The 24,525-nt window shown below is 50.0% G+C and overlaps 1 pseudogene; it reads right to left on the minus strand.

The window, feature by feature from the left end:
• Positions 1 to 490: 490 nt before the first annotated feature.
• Positions 491 to 24,525, minus strand: part of LOC135569005 (WD repeat domain phosphoinositide-interacting protein 2-like) — a 111,009-nt pseudogene continuing 86,974 nt past the window's right edge.

Genomic DNA, 24,525 nt, shown 5'->3' on the forward strand with positions numbered 1-24,525 from the left:
TGTATACATCCACAGACAGACAGACAGAGGGGAGGGAGGGAGACAGAGGGGGAGGGAGGGAGAAACATGTATACATCCACAGACAGACAGACAGAGGGGAGGGAGGGAGACAGAGGGGGAGGGAGGGAGACAGAGGGAGGGAGAAACATGTATACATCCACAGACAGACAGACAGAGGGGAGGGAGGGAGACAGAGGGGGAGAGAGGGAGACAGAGGGGGAGGGAGGGAGGGAGAAACATGTATACATCCACAGACAGACAGACAGAGGGGGAGGGAGGGAGACAGAGGGGGAGAGAGGGAGACAGAGGGGGAGGGAGGGAGGGAGAAACATGTATACATCCACAGACAGACAGACAGAGGGGGAGGGAGGGAGACAGAGGGGGAGAGAGGGAGACAGAGGGGGAGGAGGGAGGGAGAAACATGTATACATCCACAGACAGACAGACAGACAGAGGGAGGGAGACAGAGGGGGAGGGAGGGAGACAGAGGGGGAGGGAGGGAGACAGAGGGGAGGGAGAAACATGTATACATCCACAGACAGACAGACAGAGGCGCTGTTGAACGCTGAGAGTTTTTAATCGCACCCTCCATGTTACATGTTCCTAGCAGCACCAGAGGGCTCTCTGATTGGTTGCTGTAGCTGTCAGTCAGTCCGTCTCCAGGATGAGTGGCGGCTGCTCTTCATTCTCATCGCCCAATCGCAGATCGCTGAGGTCATCCTCTAGTCCCGCCCCTCCCACTGCACCCGCCTCCTCACAGTAACCTGAGGAGAGGACATGGGATAGAGGTCAGGAGTCAGGTATCCCACCAGACCAAGTGGGGGATACCCTGCTGCTACCCAGACCAAGTGGAGGGATACCCTGCTACTACCCAGACCAAGTGGAGGGATACCCTGCTCCTACCCAGACCAAGTGGAGGGATACCCTGCTCCTACCCAGACCAAGTGGAGGGATACCCTGCTCCTACCCAGACCAAGTGGAGGGATACCCTGCTGCTACCCAGACCAAGTGGAGGGATACCCTGCTGCTACCAGACCAAGTGGTGGGATACACTGCTGCTACCCAGACCAAGTGGAGGGATACCCTGCTGCTACCCAGACCAAGTGGAGGGATACCCTGCTACTACCCAGACCAAGTGGAGGGATACCCTGCTGCTACCCAGACCAAGTGGAGGGATACCCTGCTGCTACCCAGACCAAGTGGAGGGATACCCTGCTGCTACCCAGACCAAGTGGAGGGATACCCTGCTGCTACCAGACCAAGTGGGGGGATACCCTGCTGCTACCAGACCAAGTGGGGGGATACCCTGCTCCTACCCAGACCAAGTGGAGGGATACCCTGCTGCTACCCAGACCAAGTGGAGGGATACCCTGCTGCTACCCAGACCAAGTGGAGGGATACCCTGCTGCTACCAGACCAAGTGGTGGGATACCCTGCTGCTACCCAGTGGAGGGATACCCTGCTGCTACCCAGTGGAAGGATACCCTGCTGCTACCAGACCAAGTGGGGGGATACCCTGCTGCTACCCAGACCAAGTGGAGGGATACCCTGCTGCTACCCAGACCAAGTGGAGGGATACCCTGGTGCTACCCAGACCAAGTGGAGGGATACCCTGGTGCTACCCAGACCAAGTGGAGGGATACCCTGCTGCTACCCAGACCAAGTGGAGGGATACCCTGCTGCTACCCAGACCAAGTGGGGGATACCCTGCTGCTACCCAGACCAAGTGGAGGGATACCCTGCTGCTACCCAGTGGGGGGATACCCTGCTGCTACCCAGACCAAGTGGTGGGATACCCTGCTGCTACCCAGACCAAGTGGGGGGATACCCTGCTGCAACCAGACCAAGTGGAGGGATACCCTGCTGCTACCCAGACCCAGTGGAGGGATACCCTGCTACTACCCAGACCAAGTGGAGGGAAACCCTGCTGCTACCAGACCAAGTGGAGGGATACCCTGCTGCTACCCAGTGGGGGGATACCCTGCTGCTACCCAGACCAAGTGGTGGGATACCCTGCTGCTACCCAGACCAAGTGGGGGGATACCCTGCTGCTACCAGACCAAGTGGTGGGATACCCTGCTACTACCCAGACCAAGTGGGGGGATACCCTGCTACTACCCAGACCAAGTGGAGGGATACCCTGCTACTACCAGACCAAGTGGGGGGATACCCTGCTACTACCCAGACCAAGTGGAGGGAAACCCTGCTACTACCCAGACCAAGTGGTGGGATACCCTGCTGCTACCCAGACCAAGTGGAGGGATACCCTGCTGCTACCCAGACCAAGTGGAGGGATACCCTGCTGCTACCAGACCAAGTGGGGGGATACCCTGCTGCTACCCAGACCAAGTGGTGGGATACCCTGCTGCTACCCAGACCAAGTGGAGGGATACCCTGCTACTACCCAGACCAAGTGGAGGGATACCCTGCTACTACCCAGACCAAGTGGAGGGATACCCTGCTGCTACCAGACCAAGTGGTGGGATACCCTGCTGCTACTCAGACCAAGTGGAGGGATACCCTGCTGCTACCCAGACCAAGTGGAGGGATACCCTGCTGCTACCAGACCAAGTGGGGGGATACCCTGCTGCTACCCAGACCAAGTGGAGGGATACCCTGCTGCTACCAGACCAAGTGGTGGGATACCCTGCTGCTACCCAGACCAAGTGGAGGGATACCCTGCTACTACCCAGACCAAGTGGAGGGATACCCTGCTGCTACCAGACCAAGTGGTGGGATACCCTGCTGCTACCAGACCCAGTGGAGGGATACCCTGTTCCTACCCAGTGGAGGGATACCCTGCTGCTACCCAGTGGTGGGATACCCTGCTGCTACCCAGTGGGGGGATACCCTGCTGCTACCAGACCAAGTGGTGGGATACCCTGATGCTACCCAGTGGTGGGATACCCTGCTGCTACCAGACCAAGTGGTGGGATACCCTGCTTCTACCCAGTGGAGGGATACCCTGCTGCTACCAGACCAAGTGGAGGGATACCCTGATGCTACCCAGTGGTGGGATACCCTGCTGCTACCAGACCAAGTGGTGGGATACCCTGCTGCTACCCAGTGGAGGGATACCCTGCTGCTACCAGACCAAGTGGAGGGATACCCTGCTCCTACCCAGTGGAGGGATACCCTGCTGCTACCCAGTGGAGGGATACCCTGCTGCTACCCAGTGGAGGGATACCCTGCTACATGGACAGGCTTGTTGGATCAGCCCAGAGGAAGAACTACATGGAAAGGCCTGTTGGATCAGCTCAGAGGAAGAACTACATGGAAAGGCTTGTTGGATCAGCCCAGAGGAAGAACTACATGGACAGGCTTGTTGGATCAGCCCAGAGGAAGAACTACATGGACAGGCTTGTTGGATCAGCCCAGAGGAAGAACTACATGGACAGGCTTGTTGGATCAGCCCAGTCAACAAGAGGAAGAACTACATGGAAAGGCTTGTTGGATCAGCCCAGAGGAAGAACTACATGGAAAGGCTTGTTGGATCAGCCCAGTCAACAAGAGGAAGAACTACATGGAAAGGCTTGTTGGATCAGCCCAGAGGAAGAACTACATGGAAAGGCTTTTTGGATCAGCCCAGAGGAAGAACTACATGGAAAGGCTTGTTGGATCAGCCCAGAGGAAGAACTACATGGAAAGGCTTGTTGGATCAGCCCAGAGGAAGAACTACATGGAAAGGCTTGTTGGATCAGCCCAGTCAACAAGAGGAAGAACTACATGGACAGGCTTGTTGGATCAGCCCAGAGGAAGAACTACATGGAAAGGCTTGTTGGATCAGCCCAGTCAACAAGAGGAAGAACTACATTGGAAAGGCTTGTTGGATCAGCCCAGAGGAAGAACTACATGGACAGGCTTGTTGGATCAGCCCAGTCAACAAGAGGAAGAACTACATGGAAAGGCCTGTTGGATCAGCTCAGTCAACAAGAGGAAGAACTACATGGAAAGGCTTGTTGGATCAGCTCAGAGGAAGAACTACATGGACAGGCTTGTTGGATCAGCCCAGAGGAAGAACTACATGGAAAGGCTTGTTGGATCAGCCCAGTCAACAAGAGGAAGAACTACATGGACAGGCTTGTTGGATCAGCTCAGAGGAAGAACTACATGGAAAGGCTTGTTGGATCAGCTCAGAGGAAGAACTACATGGAAAGGCTTGTTGGATCAGCCCAGAGGAAGAACTACATGGAAAGGCTTGTTGGATCAGCCCAGTCAACAAGAGGAAGAACTACATGGACAGGCTTGTTGGATCAGCCCAGTCAACAAGAGGAAGAACTACATGGACAGGCTTGTTGGATCAGCCCAGTCAACAAGAGGAAGAACTACATGGAAAGGCTTGTTGGATCAGCCTGGTCAACAAGAGGAAGAACTACATGGAAAGGCTTGTTGGATCAGCCCAGTCAACAAGAGGAAGAACTACATGGAAAGGCTTGTTGGATCAGCCCAGAGGAAGAACTACATGGAAAGGCTTGTTGGATCAGGCCAGTCAACAAGAGGAAGAACTACATGGAAAGGCTTGTTGGATCAGCCCAGAGGAAGAACTACATGGAAAGGCCTGTTGGATCAGCCCAGTCAACAAGAGGAAGAACTACATGGAAAGGCTTGTTGGATCAGCCCAGAGGAAGAACTACATGGGAAGGCCTGTTGGATCAGCCCAGTCAACAAGAGGAAGAACTTAGCAGCTGTTTTTGATGAGTAAACAATGCCATGCTGGTGGGTGGTCACATTCAAATAAAACCCAGCCCTGAAAAGGAACTTAGTCTGAAAAGTATTAGCACGTCATCTCATAGGGCAGGAACAAATATCTGTCTAACTAACCCAATGGGAGCACATGAATCATAGTGGGCAGAGCCAAGCATGAGCTAGTGAGATCCTATTGGCGAATTCTAGCAGTTATTTGCATATTTCCATTAGGGAACGCCTACTCTGAGAAGCGCACGTGTGCCATAACTTAATTCCCCCTTGCACTCCTTCTAAACAACGTTGGCAAAAGGGTAAAGTCTACAAAACACACAGTCCGCTCTGTTACAGATTCTACTTCTGGAAACAGAAACTGTATGGAGATCAAATGTTTCATCGATGAGAACATTAGCAGAATGTCGGGCAAGATCCATCTCGCTCCATCTTCTCCCACTGGGCTTCCTCTCATCACCATATTTGGTAGTGAGAGGAAACGCCGATGGATGGGTTTCCTCTCATCACCATATTTGGTAGTGAGAGGAAACGCATGACCAGGATGCTTCACATCTATACATCATGTGAAACATCTGGCTCATTAATGAATCTGTGCAGTACTTCCCAACCCTCTCCTCGGGGACCACCAGACATTCCACATATTTGTTTTAGCCCTGACGCACAAAAAGCTTCTTTCTCTCTAATTTTGTGCACAAATTTGTTTACCTCCCTGTTAGTGAGCATTTCTCCTTCGCCAAGATAATCCATCCACCTAACAGGTGTGGCATATCAAGAAGCTGACTAAACAACACAGGTGCACCTTGTGCTGGGGACAATAAAAGGTCAGTCTAAAATGTGCGGTTTTACCACACAACAGAATGCCACAGATGTCTCAGTTTGAGGGAGCGTGCAATAAGGGTTTTCTGTTAGCCGGTAATTGCCGGCTTTTGGCCTATGAAATAAATTAAAAGCCGATAAATAAAATCGTAGCCGGCCAAATTCTCTGGGGCTGCCCATCATGCACCCTGATTTCACGCTTCAGCACCATTCTCTCACTCCTTGCTTGCTGCCTTATCATGTGCCTGCTGCTGAGGACAGGGAGAGAAGAGCCTTGGCCGAGGCTAATGTTGATTGAGAAGATGGAGGCCTTTTTCAGTGAAGTAAAATCTAAGTCAGTGAAAAGCCCATGTATGGACACACTTTAATATTGTAGTGGACAAAGATGAGAAAAGCGTTAGCATGGCCAAATGCAGGCTACTATGAAACTCACCATTCAGCTAGGATGTCATTTTTTAACTTTTATTTATTTATTTGAATTGTTATTGTCGGCAAATGTGTTTTGTTTCATTCTGTTGAGACATTTTCTTTGGCTAAATTTACTTCTTCGATATAGGGGGCGCTCTTTTAATTTTTGCATGAAAAACGTTCCCATTTTAAACAAGATATTTTGTCACGAAAAGATGCTTGACTATGCATAAAATTGACAGCTTTGGAAAGAAAACATTCTGACGTTTCCAAAACTGCAAAGATATTGTCTGTGAGTGCCACAGAACTGATGTTACAGAAAAAACCCAGATAAAAATACAATCAGGAAGTGCCGCATTTTTTTAAACCGCCTCATGGCAATGACTCCTTATATGGCTGTGGAGGAGCTAGGAGTCAGCTTACTTTTCCCACGTTTTCCCCAAGGTGTCTGCAGCATTGTGACGTATTTGTATTAGTGAAATTCCAAAGATCTGGAAATCAGCATTTGTCCTACCACTTTTAAAAGGGGGAGATCCAACTCTTTTAAATAATTATAGGCCAATCTCAGAGCTTTCACCCCTGGTGAAAATACTTGAAACCCTTGTAAGTGAACAGCTAAAATAATTTTTATTTACTAACTCTATTTTATCAATGTACCAATCGGGCTTCAGGAAGAAGCATAGCACAATTACAGCAGCAGAAGGTTTTAAATGATATCACTGAAGCCATTGACAAAAAACAGCACTGTGTCTCACTTTTTACTGATCTCTCTAAGGCTTTTGATACAGTTGATCATGCTATACTAAGGCAGAGATTGTCGAGTGTAGGTCTTTCAGAGCATGCAGTTGCATGGTTTGCTAACTATCTGTCTGATAGAACTCAGTGCACTCAATTTGATGGGCTTATGTCTGTTAAATTGTCTGTCTTGAAAGGTGTGCCCCAAGGCTCTGTACTTGGTCCTCTCTTATTCACGATTTATATAAATGATTTAGACAAAAATGTCCAAAATGCACAACTTCATTTTTATGCTGATGATACTGTTGTGCCTCATCTCTTACAAAAGCTTTCCAGAACTTGCAAACTGCTTTTTATACTGTTCAACATACCTTGTGTCAATTGAAGCGTATCCTCAATACTGACAAAACTACACTAAGGGTGTTTTCTAATGCCAGAAATAGACCTCTGAACCTTTCACCTATTACTACCTGTCAGGGCAAGGAGACTGAGGTAGTAACCTCATATAAATATCTTGGATACTACCTGTCAGGGCAAGGAGACTGAGGTTGTAATATCTTGGATACTACCTGTCAGGGCAAGGAGCCTGAGGTTGTAACCTCATATAAATATCTTGGATACTACCTGTCAGGGCAAGGAGCCTGAGGTTGTAACCTCATATAAATATCTTGGACACTACCTGTCAGGGCAAGGAGCCTGAGGTTGTAAATATCTTGGATACTACCTGTCAGGGCAAGGAGACTGAGGTTGTAATATCTTGGATACTACCTGTCAGGGCAAGGAGACTGAGGTTGTAATATCTTGGATACTACCTGTCAGGGCAAGGAGACTGAGGTTGTAACCTCATATAAATATCTTGGATACTACATTCACATTTAGATTGAGGTTGTAGCAGATCTTATACTACCTGTCAGGGCAAGGAGACTGAGGTTGTAACCTCAGGGCAAGGAGATATAAATATATTGATACTACCTGTCAGGGCAAGGAGATGGAGGTTGTAACCTCATGTAAATATCTTGGATACTACCTGTCAGGGCAAGGAGCCTGAGGTTGTAATATATTGGATACTACCTGTCAGGGCAAGGAGACGGAGGTTGTAACCTCATGTAAATATCTTGGATACTACCTGTCAGGGCAAGGAGACTGAGGTTGTAATATCTGGGATACTACCTGTCAGGGCAAGGAGACTGAGGTTGTAACCTCATATAAATATCTTGGATACTACCTGTCAGGGCAAGGAGACTGAGGTTGGATACTACCTGTCAGGGCAAGGAGACTGAGGTTGGATACTACCTGTCCGGGCAAGGAGACTGAGGTTGTAACCTCATATAAATATCTTGGATACTGCCTGTCAGGGCAAGGAGACTGAGGTTGGATACTACCTGTCCGGGCAAGGAGACTGAGGTTGTAACCTCATATAAATATCTTGGATACTGCCTGTCAGGGCAAGGAGACTGAGGTTGGATACTACCTGTCCGGGCAAGGAGACTGAGGTTGTAATATCTTGGATACTACCTGTCAGGGCAAGGAGCCTGAGGTTGTAACCTCATATAAATATCTTGGATACTGCCTGTCAGGGCAAGGAGACTGAGGTTGGATACTACCTGTCAGGGCAAGGAGGCTGAGGTTGTAATATCTTGGATACTACCTGTCAGGGCAAGGAGACTGAGGTTGTAACCTCATATAAATATCTTGGATACTACCTGTCAGGGCAAGGAGACTGAGGTTGTAACCTCATATAAATATCTTGGATACTACCTGTCAGGGCAAGGAGACTGAGGTTGTAATATCTTGGATACTACCTGTCAGGGCAAGGAGACTGAGGTTGTAATCTCATATAAATATCTTGGATACTACCTGTCAGGGCAAGGAGACTGAGGTTGTAATATCTTGGATACTACCTGTCAGGGCAAGGAGACTGAGGTTGTAACCTCATATAAATATCTTGAATACTACCTGTCAGGGCAAGGAGACTGAGGTTGTAATATCTTGGATACTACCTGTCAGGGCAAGGAGACTGAGGTTGTAATATCTTGGATACTACCTGTCAGGGCAAGGAGACTGAGGTTGTAACCTCATATAAATATCTTGGATACTACCTGTCAGGGCAAGGAGACTGAGGTTGGATACTACCTGTCAGGGCAAGGAGACGGAGGTTGTAACCCCATATAAATATCTTGGGTACTACCTGTCAGGGCAAGGAGACGGAGGTTGTAACCTCATATAAATATCTTGGGTACTACCTGTCAGGGCAAGGAGACTGAGGTTGGATACTACCTGTCAGGGCAAGGAGACTGAGGTTGGATACTACCTGTCAGGGCAAGGAGACTGAGGTTGTAACCTCATATAAATATCTTTTGTAATCTTCAATTGACGGAGGTTGGATCTTTTAAAATGCATATTGGAACACCTGTCAGGAACAACTTGAAGCTGAAGTTGGGATTTTATTTTAGGAATAAGGCCTGTTTTACCTTTCAGGGCCAGGAGGAGGCTGTAAGCTACATTTATGCCTTTACTAGACTATGGGGATGTTTTATGTATAAAATGATACTACCTGCTCAGTGTTTTGAGATCAATTGTAACCTCATATAAATATCTTGGATACTACTTTTATTTCTGCAAAACCCTTCCTGTCAGGGCAAGGAGGCTCAGGTTGTATATCTTGGATACTACCTTCACAAGGAGACTGAGGTTGTAACCTTTTATTTGGGTTTTACCTGTCAGGGCATGGAGTGGGTTGGATACTACCTGTCAGGGCTGGACTTATCCTGTAACCTGTTAAATATCTTGGATACTGAATCTTCAGGGCAAAAGAGGTTGGATACTACCTCAGGGCAAGGAGACTGAGGTTGGAACTACCTGTCACAAAGATACTTTTAAACTGGAAGAACTGAGGTGTTGATTGGTATCTTGGGTAATCATCTTGCAAGGAGACGGAGGCTGATACTACCACTGCAAGGAGCCTGAGGTTGTAACCTTTAAATATCTTGGGTACTATCTTCAGGGCAAGGATACGGATGTTGGATACTACCTGTCAGGGCAAGGAGACTGAGGTTGATACTACCTGTCAGATTTTGAGGAGACTGTTGTAACCTTTTTAAATTTTTGTTTTATTAGGGCGCTCTTGAAAAATGATATTCAACAACTTACAAAAGAATTGAAGCTGAAATTTTTTATTTTGAATAAGGCCTGTTTTTCTTTTGTAAGGAGGCTAGTATCAGCTACATTTATGCCTTTACTAGACTAGGGGATGTTTTATATATGAATGCTTTCATTTGAGATCAATTGACACCCTTACCTGGTTAGATTTATTTTAAAAAAACCTCTTCCTGAGTTGCCCTGGCCTTCTCAGGTAGTATCCAACCTCAGTCTCCTTGCCCTGACTTTTAGTTTACAAAGCCATTTTGGGTCTCCTTTATTTGACATTTTTATTGTTCAGAAATGTGGTGGTCTCCTTGCCCTGACAGGTTTATCCAACTGTTCAAAGTCCGAACTGCCCTGAAAAGGGCTTTAGTCCTCTGCCTCAGTCTCCTTGGAACCCTGACAAAATAGTTTTAAACTGGAAGAACTTGATTGTGTTGACAGGTAGTTTTTAAATCCAATTTTCAGTCTCCTTGCCCTGACAGGTCAAGTTTTTAATTTCAGTTTTATCCTTGCCCTGAATTCAAGGTTTTTTATCCAACCTTAGTCTCCTTGCCCTGACAGGTTGTATGACTTGTTGCTGCCTATCTTGGCCTTGCCCTGAAAATAGATATTCACCTCAGTCTCCTTCCTGACAGTTAAATAAAAAACAACCTCAGTCTCCTTGCCCTGACAGGTAGTATCCAACCTCAGTCTCCTTGCCCTGACAGGTAGTATCCAACCTCAGTCTCCTTGCCCTGACAGGTAGTATCCAACCTCAGTCTCCTTGCCCTGACAGGTAGTATCCAACCTCAGTCTCCTTGCCCTGACAGGTAGTATCCAACCTCAGTCTCCTTGCCCTGACAGGTAGTATCCAACCTCAGTCTCCTTGCCCTGACAGGTAGTATCCAACCTCAGTCTCCTTGCCCTGACAGGTAGTATCCAACCTCAGTCTCCTTGCCCTGACAGGTAGTATCCAACCTCAGTCTCCTTGCCCTGACAGGTAGTATCCAACCTCAGTCTCCTTGCCCTGACAGGTAGTATCCAACCTCAGTCTCCTTGCCCTGACAGGTAGTATCCAACCTCCGTCTCCTTGCCCTGACAGGTAGTATCCAACCTCAGTCTCCTTGCCCTGACAGGTAGTATCCAACCTCCGTCTCCTTGCCCTGACAGGTAGTATCCAACCTCAGTCTCCTTGCCCTGACAGGTAGTATCCAACCTCGTCTCCTTGCCCTGACAGGTAGTATCCAACCTCAGTCTCCTTGCCCTGACAGGTAGTATCCAACCTCAGTCTCCTTGCCCTGACAGGTAGTATCCAACCTCAGTCTCCTTGCCCTGACAGGTAGTATCCAACCTCAGTCTCCTTGCCCTGACAGGTAGTATCCAACCTCAGCCTGTTGTAAAAGAAATATCACTGTCACTTGGTGGGTATGGTAGGTACTAGTCTTACTTGGTCAATGCTGCAATATAGCCTGTTCAAAACTTTAGTGAAGGTTAAATATATATATATATATATATATATATATATATATATATACAGTATAATATATATATACAGTATAATCTGTCATTCTACCCCTGAACCCACTGTTCCCTGGTAGGCCGTCATTGTAAAGAAGAATTTGTTCTTAACTGACTTGCCTCGTTAAATAAAGGTTAAATAAATTAAAAATAAAGAAACTGCTTTGTTCAGGTCAGAAGGACATTCTCAGGGATTTGATCCAGCAACCTTTCGGTTACTGACCCAACGTTCTAACCACTAGGCTACCTGCCGGCCCAGGTCGTCCGGTGCCAATTTGACTAACGACGCCCTGGGGTGTGTGTACCTTTCATCCCAGCAGTGTTGTAGGTCTGTGCAGTAAGGGGTCGGTCATGTGACCCCTGTTCCAGGATCTCATTGGGCGGCTCAGCACTGCCGTCTAACCTGAGGAACACAGAATGATTTAAGTTCATATACTGTATGCCATTTAACAGACACTTTTATCCAAACTACTTTCAATGAGTACATATGTGTGGCCTGAGCAGGAATGGATTCCACGACCCTGGCATTGAGGAATGGAGCCCAGGACCCTGGCATTGAGGAATGGAGCCCAGGACCCTGGCATTGAGGAATGGAGCCCAGGACCCTGGCATTGAGGAATGGAGCCCAGGACCCTGGCATTGAGGAATGGAGCCCAGGACCCTGGCATTGAGGAATGGAGCCCAGGACCCTGGCATTGAGGAATGGAGCCCAGGACCCTGGCATTGAGGAATGGATTCCACGACCCTGGCATTGACGAATGGAGCCCACGACCCTGGCATTGAGGAATGGAGCCCACGACCCTGGCATTGAGGAATGGAGCCCAGGACCCTGGCATTGAGGAATGGAGCCCACGACCCTGGCATTGAGGGATGGAGCCCACGACCCTGGCATTGAGGAATGGAGCCCAGGACCCTGGCATTGAGGAATGGAGCCCACGACCCTGGCATTGAGGAATGGAGCCCACGACCCTGGCATTGAGGAATGGAGCCCAGGACCCTGGCATTGAGGAATGGAGCCCAGGACCCTGGCATTGAGGAATGGAGCCCAGGACCCTGGCATTGAGGAATGGAGCCCAGGACCCTGGCATTGAGGAATGGAGCCCAGGACCCTGGCATTGAGGAATGGAGCCCAGGACCCTGGCATTGAGGAATGGAGCCCAGGACCCTGGCATTGAGGAATGGAGCCCAGGACCCTGGCATTGAGGAATGGAGCCCAGGACCCTGGCATTGAGGAATGGAGCCCAGGACCCTGGCATTGAGGAATGGAGCCCAGGACCCTGGCATTGAGGAATGGAGCCCAGGACCCTGGCATTGAGGAATGGAGCCCAGGACCCTGGCATTGAGGAATGGAGCCCAGGACCCTGGCATTGAGGAATGGAGCCCAGGACCCTGGCATTGAGGAATGGAGCCCATGACCCTGGCATTGAGGAATGGATCCCACGACCCTGGCATTGAGGAATGGAGCCCACGACCCTGGCATTGAGGAATGGAGCCCACGACCCTGGCATTGAGGAATGGAGCCCACGACCCTGGCATTGAGGAATGGAGCCCAGGACCCTGGCATTGAGGAATGGAGCCCACGACCCTGGCATTGAGGAGTGGAGCCCACGACCCTGGCATTGAGGAATGGAGCCCAGGACCCTGGCATTGAGGAATGGAGCCCACGACCCTGGCATTGAGGGATGGAGCCCACGACCCTGGCATTGAGGAATGGAGCCCAGGACCCTGGCATTGAGGAATGGAGCCCAGGACCCTGGCATTGAGGAATGGAGCCCAGGACCCTGGCATTGAGGAATGGAGCCCACGACCCTGGCATTGAGGAATGGAGCCCAGGACCCTGGCATTGAGGAATGGAGCCCAGGACCCTGGCATTGAGGAATGGAGCCCAGGACCCTGGCATTGAGGAATGGAGCCCAGGACCCTGGCATTGAGGAATGGAGCCCACGACCCTGGCATTGAGGAATGGAGCCCACGACCCTGGCATTGAGGAATGGAGCCCATGACCCTGGCATTGAGGAATGGAGCCCACGACCCTGGCATTGAGGAATGGAGCCCACGACCCTGGCATTGAGGAATGGAGCCCACGACCCTGGCATTGAGGAATGGAGCCCAGGACCCTGGCATTGAGGAATGGAGCCCAGGACTCTGGCATTGAGGAATGGAGCCCAGGACCCTGGCATTGAGGAATGGAGCCCAGGACCCTGGCATTGAGGAGTGGAGCCCACGACCCTGGCATTGAGGAATGGAGCCCACGACCCTGGCATTGAGGAATGGAGCCCAGGACCCTGGCATTGAGGAATGGAGCCCACGACCCTGGCATTGAGGAATGGAGCCCAGGACCCTGGCATTGAGGAATGGAGCCCACGACCCTGGCATTGAGGAATGGAGCCCAGGACCCTGGCATTGAGGAATGGACGACCCTGGCATTGAGGAATGGAGCCCAGGACCCTGGCATTGAGGAATGGAGCCCACGACCCTGGCATTGAGGAATGGAGCCCAGGACCCTGGCATTGAGGAATGGAGCCCACGACCCTGGCATTGAGGAATGGAGCCCAGGACCCTGGCATTGAGGAATGGAGCCCAGGACCCTGGCATTGAGGAATGGAGCCCAGGACCCTGGCATTGAGGAATGGAGCCCACGACCCTGGCATTGAGGAATGGAGCCCAGGACCCTGGCATTGAGGAATGGAGCCCACGACCCTGGCATTGAGGAATGGAGCCCAGGACCCTGGCATTGAGGAATGGAGCCCACGACCCTGGCATTGAGGAATGGAGCCCACGACCCTGGCATTGAGGAATGGAGCCCAGGACCCTGGCATTGAGGAATGGAGCCCAGGACCTGGCATTGAGGAATGGAGCCCACGACCCTGGCATTGAGGAATGGAGCCCAGGACCCTGGCATTGAGGAATGGAGCCCACGACCCTGGCATTGAGGAATGGAGCCCAGGACCCTGGCATTGAGGAATGGAGCCCACGACCCTGGCATTGAGGAATGGAGCCCACGACCCTGGCATTGAGGAATGGAGCCCAGGACCCTGGCATTGAGAATGGAGCCCACGACCCTGGCATTGAGGAATGGAGCCCAGGACCCTGGTTACCTGTGTTGTTTCATCAGGTGTTACCAGTGACCCTGTTTGAGTGCTACCTGTGTTGTTTCATCAGGTGTTACCTGGCATTGAATGGAGCCCAGGACCCTTCATTGAGGTGTTACCTGTGTTGTTTCAGTGGAGCCCATGTGACCCTGCATTGAGGAATCATCATTGAGGTGTTACCTGTGTTGTTTCATCAGGGTGTTACCTGTGTTGTTTCATCATTGGGTGGACCTGACCTGCATTGAGAATGTTAGCCTGTGTTGTTTCATTGAGGTGGAGTTACCTGTGTTGTTTTCATCAGGGTGCTACCTGTGTTGTTTCATCAGGGTGTTACCTGTGTTGTTTCATCAGGGTGTTACCTGTGTTGTTTCAGTGCTACCTGTGTTGTTTCATCAGGGTGTTACCTGTGTTGTTTCATCAGGGTGTTACCTGTGTTGTTTCAGTGTTACATGTGTTGTTTCATCAGGGTGTTACCTGTGTTGTTTCATCAGGGTGTTACCTGTGTTGTTTCATCAGGGTGTTACCTGTGTTGTTTCATCAGGGTGTTACCTGTGTTGTTTCATCAGGGTGCTACCTGTGTTGTTTCATCAGGGTGTTACCTGTGTTGTTTCATCAGGGTGCTACCTGTGTTGTTTCACCTGTGTTGTTTCATCAGGGTGCTACCTGTGTTGTTTCATCAGGGTGTTACCTGTGTTGTTTCATCAGGGTGTTACCTGTGTTGTTTCAGTGCTACCTGTGTTGTTTCATCAGGGTGTTACCTGTGTTGTTTCATCAGGGTGTTACCTGTGTTGTTTCATCAGGGTACTACCTGTGTTGTTTCATCAGGGTGTTACCTGTGTTGTTTCATCAGGGTGTTACCTGTGTTGTTTCATCAGGGTGCTACCTGTGTTGTTTCATCAGGGTGTTACCTGTGTTGTTTCATCAGGGTGTTACCTGTGTTGTTTCAGTGCTACCTGTGTTGTTTCATCAGGGTGTTACCTGTGTTGTTTCAGTGCTACCTGTGTTGTTTCATCAGGGTGCTACCTGTGTTGTTTCATCAGGGTGTTACCTGTGTTGTTTCATCAGGGTGCTACCTGTGTTGTTTTAGTGTTACCTGTGTTGTTTCATCAGGGTGCTACCTGTGTTGTTTCATCAGGGTACTACCTGTGTTGTTTCATCAGGGTGTTACCTGTGTTGTTTCATCAGGGTGTTACCTGTGTTGTTTCATCAGGGTGTTACCTGTGTTGTTTCAGTGCTACCTGTGTTGTTTCATCAGGGTGTTACCTGTGTTGTTTCATCAGGGTGTTACCTGTGTTGTTTCATCAGGGTGCTACCTGTGTTGTTTCATCAGGGTGTTACCTGTGTTGTTTCATCAGGGTGTTACCTGTGTTGTTTCATTGCTACCTGTGTTGTTTCATCAGGGTGTTACCTGTGTTGTTTCAGTGTTACCTGTGTTGTTTCATCAGGGTGTTACCTGTGTTGTTTCATCAGGGTGTTACCTGTGTTGTTTCATCAGGGTGTTACCTGTGTTGTTTCATCAGGGTGCTACCTGTGTTGTTTCATCAGGGTGTTACCTGTGTTGTTTCATCAGGGTGTTACCTGTGTTGTTTCATCAGGGTGTTACCTGTGTTGTTTCATCAGGGTGCTACCTGTGTTGTTTCATCAGGGTGTTACCTGTGTTGTTTCATCAGGGTGCTACCTGTGTTGTTTCAGTGTTACCTGTGTTGTTTCATCAGGGTGTTACCTGTGTTGTTTCATCAGGGTGCTACCTGTGTTGTTTCAGTGTTACCTGTGTTGTTTCATCAGGGTGCTACCTGTGTTGTTTCATCAGGGTGCTACCTGTGTTGTTTCATCAGGGTGTTACCTGTGTTGTTTCATCAGGGTGCTACCTGTGTTGTTTCATCAGGGTGCTACCTGTGTTGTTTCATCAGGGTGTTACCTGTGTTGTTTCAGTGCTACCTGTGTTGTTTCATCAGGGTGTTACCTGTGTTGTTTCATCAGGGTGCTACCTGTGTTGTTTCATCAGGGTGTTACCTGTGTTGTTTCATCAGGGTGCTACCTGTGTTGTTTCATCAGGGTGCTACCTGTGTTGTTTCATCAGGGTGCTACCTGTGTTGTTTCATCAGGGTGTTACCTGTGTTGTTTCATCAGGGTGTTACCTGTGTTGTTTCAGTGTTACCTGTGTTGTTTCATCAGGGTGCTACCTGTGTTGTTTCATCAGGGTGTTACCTGTGTTGTTTCATCAGGGTGTTACCTGTGTTGTTTCATCAGGGTGCTACCTGTGTTGTTTCATCAGGGTGCTACCTGTGTTGTTTCATCAGGGTGTTACCTGTGTTGTTTCATCAGGGTGTTACCTGTGTTGTTTCAGTGTTACCTGTGTTGTTTCAGTGTTACCTGTGTTGTTTTAGTGTTACCTGTGTTGTTTTAGTGTTACCTGTGTTGTTTCATCAGGGTGTTACCTGTGTTGTTTCATCAGGGTGCTACCTGTGTTGTTTCATCAGGGTACTACCTGTGTTGTTTCATCAGGGTGTTACCTGTGTTGTTTCATCAGGGTGTTACCTGTGTTGTTTCATCAGGGTGCTACCTGTGTTGTTTCATCAGGGTGCTACCTGTGTTGTTTCAGTGTTACCTGTGTTGTTTCATCAGGGTGCTACCTGTGTTGTTTCAGTGCTACCTGTGTTGTTTCATCAGGGTGCTACCTGTGTTGTTTCATCAGGGTGCTACCTGTGTTGTTTCATCAGGGTGTTACCTGTGTTGTTTCAGTGTTACCTGTGTTGTTTCATCAGGGTGTTACCTGTGTTGTTTCATCAGGGTGTTACCTGTGTTGTTTCATCAGGGTGTTACCTGTGTTGTTTCAGTGCTACCTGTGTTGTTTCATCAGGGTGCTACCTGTGTTGTTTCATCAGGGTACTACCTGTGTTGTTTCATCAGGGTGTTACCTGTGTTGTTTCATCAGGGTACTACCTGTGTTGTTTCATCAGGGTGTTACCTGTGTTGTTTCATCAGGGTGTTACCTGTGTTGTTTCATCAGGGTGTTACCTGTGTTGTTTCAGTGCTACCTGTGTTGTTTCATCAGGGTGTTACCTGTGTTGTTTCATCAGGGTGCTACCTGTGTTGTTTCATCAGGGTGTTACCTGTGTTGTTTCATCAGGGTGTTACCTGTGTTGTTTCATCAGGGTGTTACCTGTGTTGTTTCATCAGGGTGCTACCTGTGTTGTTTCATCAGGGTGTTACCTGTGTTGTTTCATCAGGGTGCTACCTGTGTTGTTTCAGTGTTACCTGTGTTGTTTCAGTGTTACCTGTGTTGTTTCATCAGGGTGCTACCTGTGTTGTTTCAGTGTTACCTGTGTTGTTTCATCAGGGTGTTACCTGTGTTGTTTCAGTGTTACCTGTGTTGTTTCATCAGGGTGCTACCTGTGTTGTTTCAGTGTTACCTGTGTTGTTTCAGTGTTACCTGTGTTGTTTCATCAGGGTGTTACCTGTGTTGTTTCATCAGGGTGCTACCTGTGTTGTTTCAGTGTTACCTGTGTTGTTTCATCAGGGTGCTACCTGTGTTGTTTCAGTGTTACCTGTGTTGTTTCAGTGTTACCTGTGTTGTTTCATCAGGGTGTTACCTGTGTTGTTTCATCAGGGTACTACCTGTGTTGTTTTAGTGTTACCTGTGTTGTTTCATCAGGGTGTTACCTGTGTTGTTTCATCAGGGTGCTACCTGTGTTGTTTCATCAGGGTGCTACCTGTGTTGTTTCATCAGGGTGTTACCTGTGTTGTTTCATCAGGGTGTTACCTGTGTTGTTTCATCAGGGTGCTACCTGTGTTGTTTCATCAGGGTGTTACCTGTGTTGTTTCATCAGGGTGTTACCTGTGTTGTTTCATCAGGGTACTACCTGTGTTGTTTCAGTGTTACCTGTGTTGTTTCATCAGGGTGTTACCTGTGTTGTTTCATCAGGGTGCTACCTGTGTTGTTTCAGTGTTACCTGTGTTGTTTCATCAGGGTACACTCTCCCCCCTCCTGTGGGTCCAGGTTATAGAGGTACAGATATCCATCAGCTGCTGCTACCAGGAGACGAGGAATCTTTTGGATCCTACACACACACACACACACACACACACACACACACACACACACACACACACACTTGAATCAGACTCATCTGACTGTGTGTGCGCTTCCCAGCGTGTTAGAGCTTGGCGATAAAAAGTTAGCACGATAAATTGACCCATTTGGCTGAATAACGACTAACACATTATTAATACAAATTATTACAAGGCCACGCAGTGAGGAGAGGAAGTGAGGAGAGGAAGTGAGGAGAGGAAGTGAGGAGAGGAAGTGAGGAGAGGAAGTGAGGAAGTGAGGGCAGGCAGTGAGGAGAGGAAGTGAGGAGAGGAAGTGAGGAGAGGAAGTGAGGAGAGGAAGTGAGGGCAGGCAGTGAGGAGAGGAAGTGAGGAGAGGAAGTGAGGAGAGGAAGTGAGGAGAGGAAGTGAGGAGAGGAGGTGAGGAGAGGAAGTGAGGAGAGGAAGTGAGGCCAGGCAGTGAGGAGAGGAAGTGAGGAGAGGAAGTGAGGAGAGGAGGTGAGGAGAGGAAGTGAGGAGAGGAAGTGAGGCCAGGCAGTGAGGAGAGGAAGTGAGGAGAGGAAGTGAGGAGAGGAAGTGAGGCCAGGCAGTGAGGAGAGGAAGTGAGGAGAGGAAGTGAGGCCAGGCAGTGAGGAGAGGAAGTGAGGAGAGGAAGTGAGGCCAGGCAGTGAGGAGAGGAAGTGAGGAGAGGAAGTGAGGAGAGGAAGTGAGGAGAGGAAGTGAGGCCAGGCAGTGAGGAGAGGAAGTGAGGAGAGGCAGTGAGGAGAGGAAGTGAGGGAGAGGAAGTGAGGAGAGGAAGTGAGGCCAGGCAGTGAGGAGAGGAAGTGAGGAGAGGAAGTGAGGAGAGGAAGTGAGGAGAGGAAGTGAGGCCAGGCAGTGAGGAGAGGAAGTGAGGAGAGGAAGTGAGGAGAGGAAGTGAGGAGAGGAAGTGAGGAGAGGAAGTGAGGAGAGGAAGTGAGGAGAGGCAGTGAGGAGAGGAAGTGAGGAAGTGAGGGCAGGCAGTGAGGAGAGGAAGTGAGGAGAGGAAGTGAGGAGAGGAAGTGAGGAGAGGAAGTGAGGAAGTGAGGGCAGGCAGTGAGGAGAGGAAGTGAGGAGAGGAAGTGAGGAGAGGAAGTGAGGAGAGGAAGTGAGGGCAGGCAGTGAGGAGAGGAAGTGAGGAGAGGAAGTGAGGCCAGGCAGTGAGGAGAGGAAGTGAGGAGAGGAAGTGAGGGCAGGCAGTGAGGAGAGGAAGTGAGGAGAGGAGGTGAGGAGAGGAGGTGAGGAGAGGCAGTGAGGAGAGGAAGTGAGGAGAGGAAGTGAGGAGAGGAAGTGAGGCCAGGCAGTGAGGAGAGGAAGTGAGGAGAGGAGGTGAGGAGAGGAAGTGAGGAGAGGAAGTGAGGAGAGGAAGTGAGGGCAGGCAGTGAGGAGAGGAAGTGAGGAGAGGAGGTGAGGAGAGGAAGTGAGGAGAGGAAGTGAGGAGAGGAAGTGAGGGCAGGCAGTGAGGAGAGGAAGTGAGGAGAGGAAGTGAGGAGAGGAAGTGAGGAGAGGAAGTGAGGAGAGGAAGTGAGGGCAGATAGTGAGGAGAGGAAGTGAGGAGAGGAAGTGAGGAGAGGAAGTGAGGAGAGGAAGTGAGGGCAGGCAGTGAGGAGAGGAAGTGAGGAGAGGAAGTGAGGGCAGATAGTGAGGAAGTGAGGGCAGGCAGTGAGGAGAGGAAGTGAGGAGAGGAAGTGAGGAGAGGCAGTGAACGTGGGTGTGTGGGGGGAATATGTTCCCAGCTCTAGAGTGTGGTAGAGAACGTTCTAGTGTGTGGGGGGAATATGGTCCCAGCTCTAGAGTCTGGTAGAGAACGTTCTAGTGTGTGGGGGGAATATGGTCCCAGCTCTAGAGTGTGGTAGAGAACGTTCTAGTGTGTGGGGGGAATATGGTCCCAGCTCTAGAGTCTGGTAGAGAATGTTCTAGTGGGTGGTAGAGAACGTTCTAGTGTGTGGGGGGGAATATGGTCCCAGCTCTAGAGTCTGGTAGAGAAAGTGGGTGGTAGAGAACGTTCTAGTGTGTGGGGGAATATGGTCCCAGCTCTAGAGTCTGGTAGAGAACGTTCTAGTGGGTGGGGGAATATGGTCCCAGCTCTAGAGTGTGGTAGAGAACGTTCTAGTGTGTGGGGGAATATGGTCCCAGCTCTAGAGTGTGGTAGAGAACGTTCTAGTGTGTGGGGGGAATATGGTCCCAGCTCTAGAGTGTGGTAGAGAACGTTCTAGTGGGTGTGTGGGGGAATATGGTCCCAGCTCTAGAGTGTGGTAGAGAACGTTCTAGTGTGTGGGGGAATATGGTCCCAGCTCTAGAGTGTGGTAGAGAACGTTCTAGTGTGTGGGGGGGAATATGGTCCCAGCTCTAGAGTCTGGTAGAGAACGTTCTAGTGTGTGGGGGGAATATGTTCCCAGCTCTAGAGTCTGGTAGAGAACGTTCTAGTGGGTGTGGGGGGGAATATGGTCCCAGCTCTAGAGTGTGGTAGAGAACGTTCTAGTGTGTGGGGGGGAATATGGTCCCAGCTCTAGAGTCTGGTAGAGAACGTTCTAGTGGGTGTGTCGGGGGAATATGGTCCCAGCTCTAGAGTGTGGTAGAGAATGTTCTAGTGGGTGGTAGAGAACATTCTAGTGGGTGTGGGGGAATATGGTCCCAGCTCTAGAGTGTGGTAGAGAACGTTCTAGTGGGTGTGTGGGGGGAATATGGTCCCAGCTCTAGAGTGTGGTAGAGAACGTTCTAGTGTGTGGGGGGAATATGGTCCCAGCTCTAGAGTGTGGTAGAGAACGTTCTAGTGTGTGGGGGGAATATGGTCCCAGCTCTAGAGTCTGGTAGAGAACGTTCTAGTGTGTGGGGGGAATATGGTCCCAGCTCTAGAGTCTGGTAGAGAACGTTCTAGTGTGTGGGGGGGAATATGGTCCCAGCTCTAGAGTCTGGTAGAGAACGTTCTAGTGTGTGGGGGGAATATGGTCCCAGCTCTAGAGTGTGGTAGAGAACGTTCTAGTGTGTGGGGGGAATATGGTCCCAGCTCTAGAGTCTGGTAGAGAACGTTCTAGTGTGTGGGGGGAATATGGTCCCAGCTCTAGAGTCTGGTAGAGAACGTTCTAGTGTGTGGGGGGAATATGGTCCCAGCTCTAGAGTGTGGTAGAGAACGTTCTAGTGTGTGGGGGAATATGGTCCCAGCTCTAGAGTGTGGTAGAGAACGTTCTAGTGTGTGGTAGAGAACGTTCTAGAGTCTGGTAGAGAACGTTCTAGTGTGTGGGGGGGAATATGGTCCCAGATCTAGAGTGTGGTAGAGAACGTTCTAGTGGGTGTGTGGGGGGAATATGGTCCCAGCTCTAGAGTGTGGTAGAGAACGTTCTAGTGGGTGTGGGGGGAATATGGTCCCAGCTCTAGAGTCTGGTAGAGAACGTTCTAGTGTGTGGGGGGAATATGGTCCCAGCTCTAGAGTCTGGTAGAGAACGTTCTAGTGGGTGTGTGGGGGAATATGGTCCCAGCTCTAGAGTCTGGTAGAGAACGTTCTAGTGGGTGTGGGGGAATATGGTCCCAGCTCTAGAGTGTGGTAGAGAACGTTCTAGTGGGTGTGTGGGGGGGAATATGGTCCCAGCTCTAGAGTCTGGTAGAGAACGTTCTAGTGGGTGTGGGGGAATATGGTCCCAGCTCTAGAGTGTGGTAGAGAATGTTCTAGTGTGTGGGGGGAATATGGTCCCAGCTCTAGAGTCTGGTAGAGAACGTTCTAGTGGGTGTGTGGGGGAATATGGTCCCAGCTCTAGAGTCTGGTAGAGAACGTTCTAGTGGGTGTGGGGGAATATGGTCCCAGCTCTAGAGTCTGGTAGAGAACATTCTAGTGGGTGTGTGGGGAGAATATGGTCCCAGCTCTAGAGTCTGATAGAGAACGTTCTAGTGTGTGGGGGGAATATGGTCCCAGCTCTAGAGTCTGGTAGAGAACGTTCTAGTGTGTGGGGGGAATATGGTCCCAGCTCTAGAGTCTGGTAGAGAACGTTCTAGTGGGTGTGTGGGGGAATATGGTCCCAGCTCTAGAGTCTGGTAGAGAACGTTCTAGTGGGTGTGGGGGAATATGGTCCCAGCTCTAGAGTCTGGTAGAGAACATTCTAGTGGGTGTGTGGGGAGAATATGGTCCCAGCTCTAGAGTCTGATAGAGAACGTTCTAGTGTGTGGGGGGAATATGGTCCCAGCTCTAGAGTCTGGTAGAGAACGTTCTAGTGTGTGGGGGGAATATGGTCCCAGCTCTAGAGTGTGGTAGAGAACGTTCTAGTGTGTGGGGGGAATATGGTCCCAGCTCTAGAGTGTGGTAGAGAACGTTCTAGTGTGTGGGGGGAATATGGTCCCAGCTCTAGAGTGTGGTAGAGAACGTTCTAGTGGGTGTGGGGGAATATGGTCCCAGCTCTAGAGTCTGGTAGAGAACGTTCTAGTGTGTGGGGGGAATATGGTCCCAGCTCTAGAGTCTGGTAGAGAACGTTCTAGTGTGGGGGGAATATGGTCCCAGCTCTAGAGTCTGGTAGAGAACGTTCTAGTGTGGGGGGAATATGGTCCCAGCTCTAGAGTCTGGTAGAGAACGTTCTAGAGTCTGGTAGAGAATGTTCTAGTGTGTGGGGGGGTATATGGTCCCAGCTCTAGAGTCTGGTAGAGAACGTTCTAGTGTGTGGGGGGGAATATGGTCCCAGCTCTAGAGTCTGGTAGAGAACGTTCTAGAGTCTGGTAGAGAATGTAGTGTGGGGGGAATATGGTCCCAGCTCTAGAGTCTGGTAGAGAACGTTCTAGTGTGTGGGGGAATATGGTCCCAGCTCTAGAGTCTGGTAGAGAACGTTCTAGAGTCTGGTAGAGAATGTTCTAGTGTGTGGGGGGAATATGGTCCCAGCTCTAGAGTCTGGTAGAGAACGTTCTAGTGTGTGGGGGAATATGGTCCCAGCTCTAGAGTCTGGTAGAGAACGTTCTAGTGTGTGGGGGGAATATGGTCCCAGCTCTAGAGTCTGGTAGAGAACGTTCTAGTGTGTGGGGGAATATGGTCCCAGCTCTAGAGTCTGGTAGAGAACGTTCTAGTGTGTGGGGGGAATATGGTCCCAGCTCTAGAGTCTGGTAGAGAACGTTCTAGTGTGTGGGGGAATATGGTCCCAGCTCTAGAGTTTGGTAGAGAACGTTCTAGTGGGTGTGTGGGGGAATATGGTCCCAGCTCTAGAGTCTGGTAGAGAACGTTCTAGTGGGTGTGTGGGGGAATATGGTCCCAGCTCTAGAGTGTGGTAGAGAACGTTCTAGTGTGTGTGGGGGAATATGGTCCCAGCTCTAGAGTGTGGTAGAGAACGTTCTAGTGTGTGGGGGAATATGGTCCCAGCTCTAGAGTCTGGTAGAGAACGTTCTAGTGTGTGGGGGGAATATGGTCCCAGCTCTAGAGTGTGGTAGAGAACGTTCTAGTGTGTGGGGGGAATATGGTCCCAGCTCTAGAGTGTGGTAGAGAACGTTCTAGTGTGTGGGGGGAATATGGTCCCAGCTCTAGAGTCTGGTAGAGAACGTTCTAGTGTGGGGGAATATGGTCCCAGCTCTAGAGTGTGGTAGAGAACGTTCTAGTGGGTGTGTGGGGGGGAATATGGTCCCAGCTCTAGAGTGTGGTAGAGAACGTTCTAGTGTGTGGGGGGAATATGGTCCCAGCTCTAGAGTGTGGTAGAGAACGTTCTAGTGTGTGGGGGGAATATGGTCCCAGCTCTAGAGTGTGGTAGAGAACGTTCTAGTGTGTGGGGGAATATGGTCCCAGCTCTAGAGTCTGGTAGAGAACGTCACTCTAGTGTGTGGGGGAATATGGTCCCAGCTCTAGAGTCTGGTAGAGAACGTTCTAGTGGGTGTGTGGGGAATATGGTCCCAGCTCTAGAGTCTGGTAGAGAACGTTCTAGTGTGTGGGGGGAATATGGTCCCAGCTCTAGAGTCTGGTAGAGAACGTTCTAGTGTGTGGGGGAATATGGTCCCAGCTCTAGAGTGTGGTAGAGAACGTTCTAGTGTGTGTGGGGGAATATGGTCCCAGCTCTAGAGTGTGGTAGAGAACGTTCTAGTGTGTGGGGGAATATGGTCCCAGCTCTAG

Source organism: Oncorhynchus nerka, unplaced genomic scaffold (assembly GCF_034236695.1).
Source record: "Oncorhynchus nerka isolate Pitt River unplaced genomic scaffold, Oner_Uvic_2.0 unplaced_scaffold_1263, whole genome shotgun sequence".
NCBI lineage: Eukaryota > Metazoa > Chordata > Actinopteri > Salmoniformes > Salmonidae > Oncorhynchus > Oncorhynchus nerka.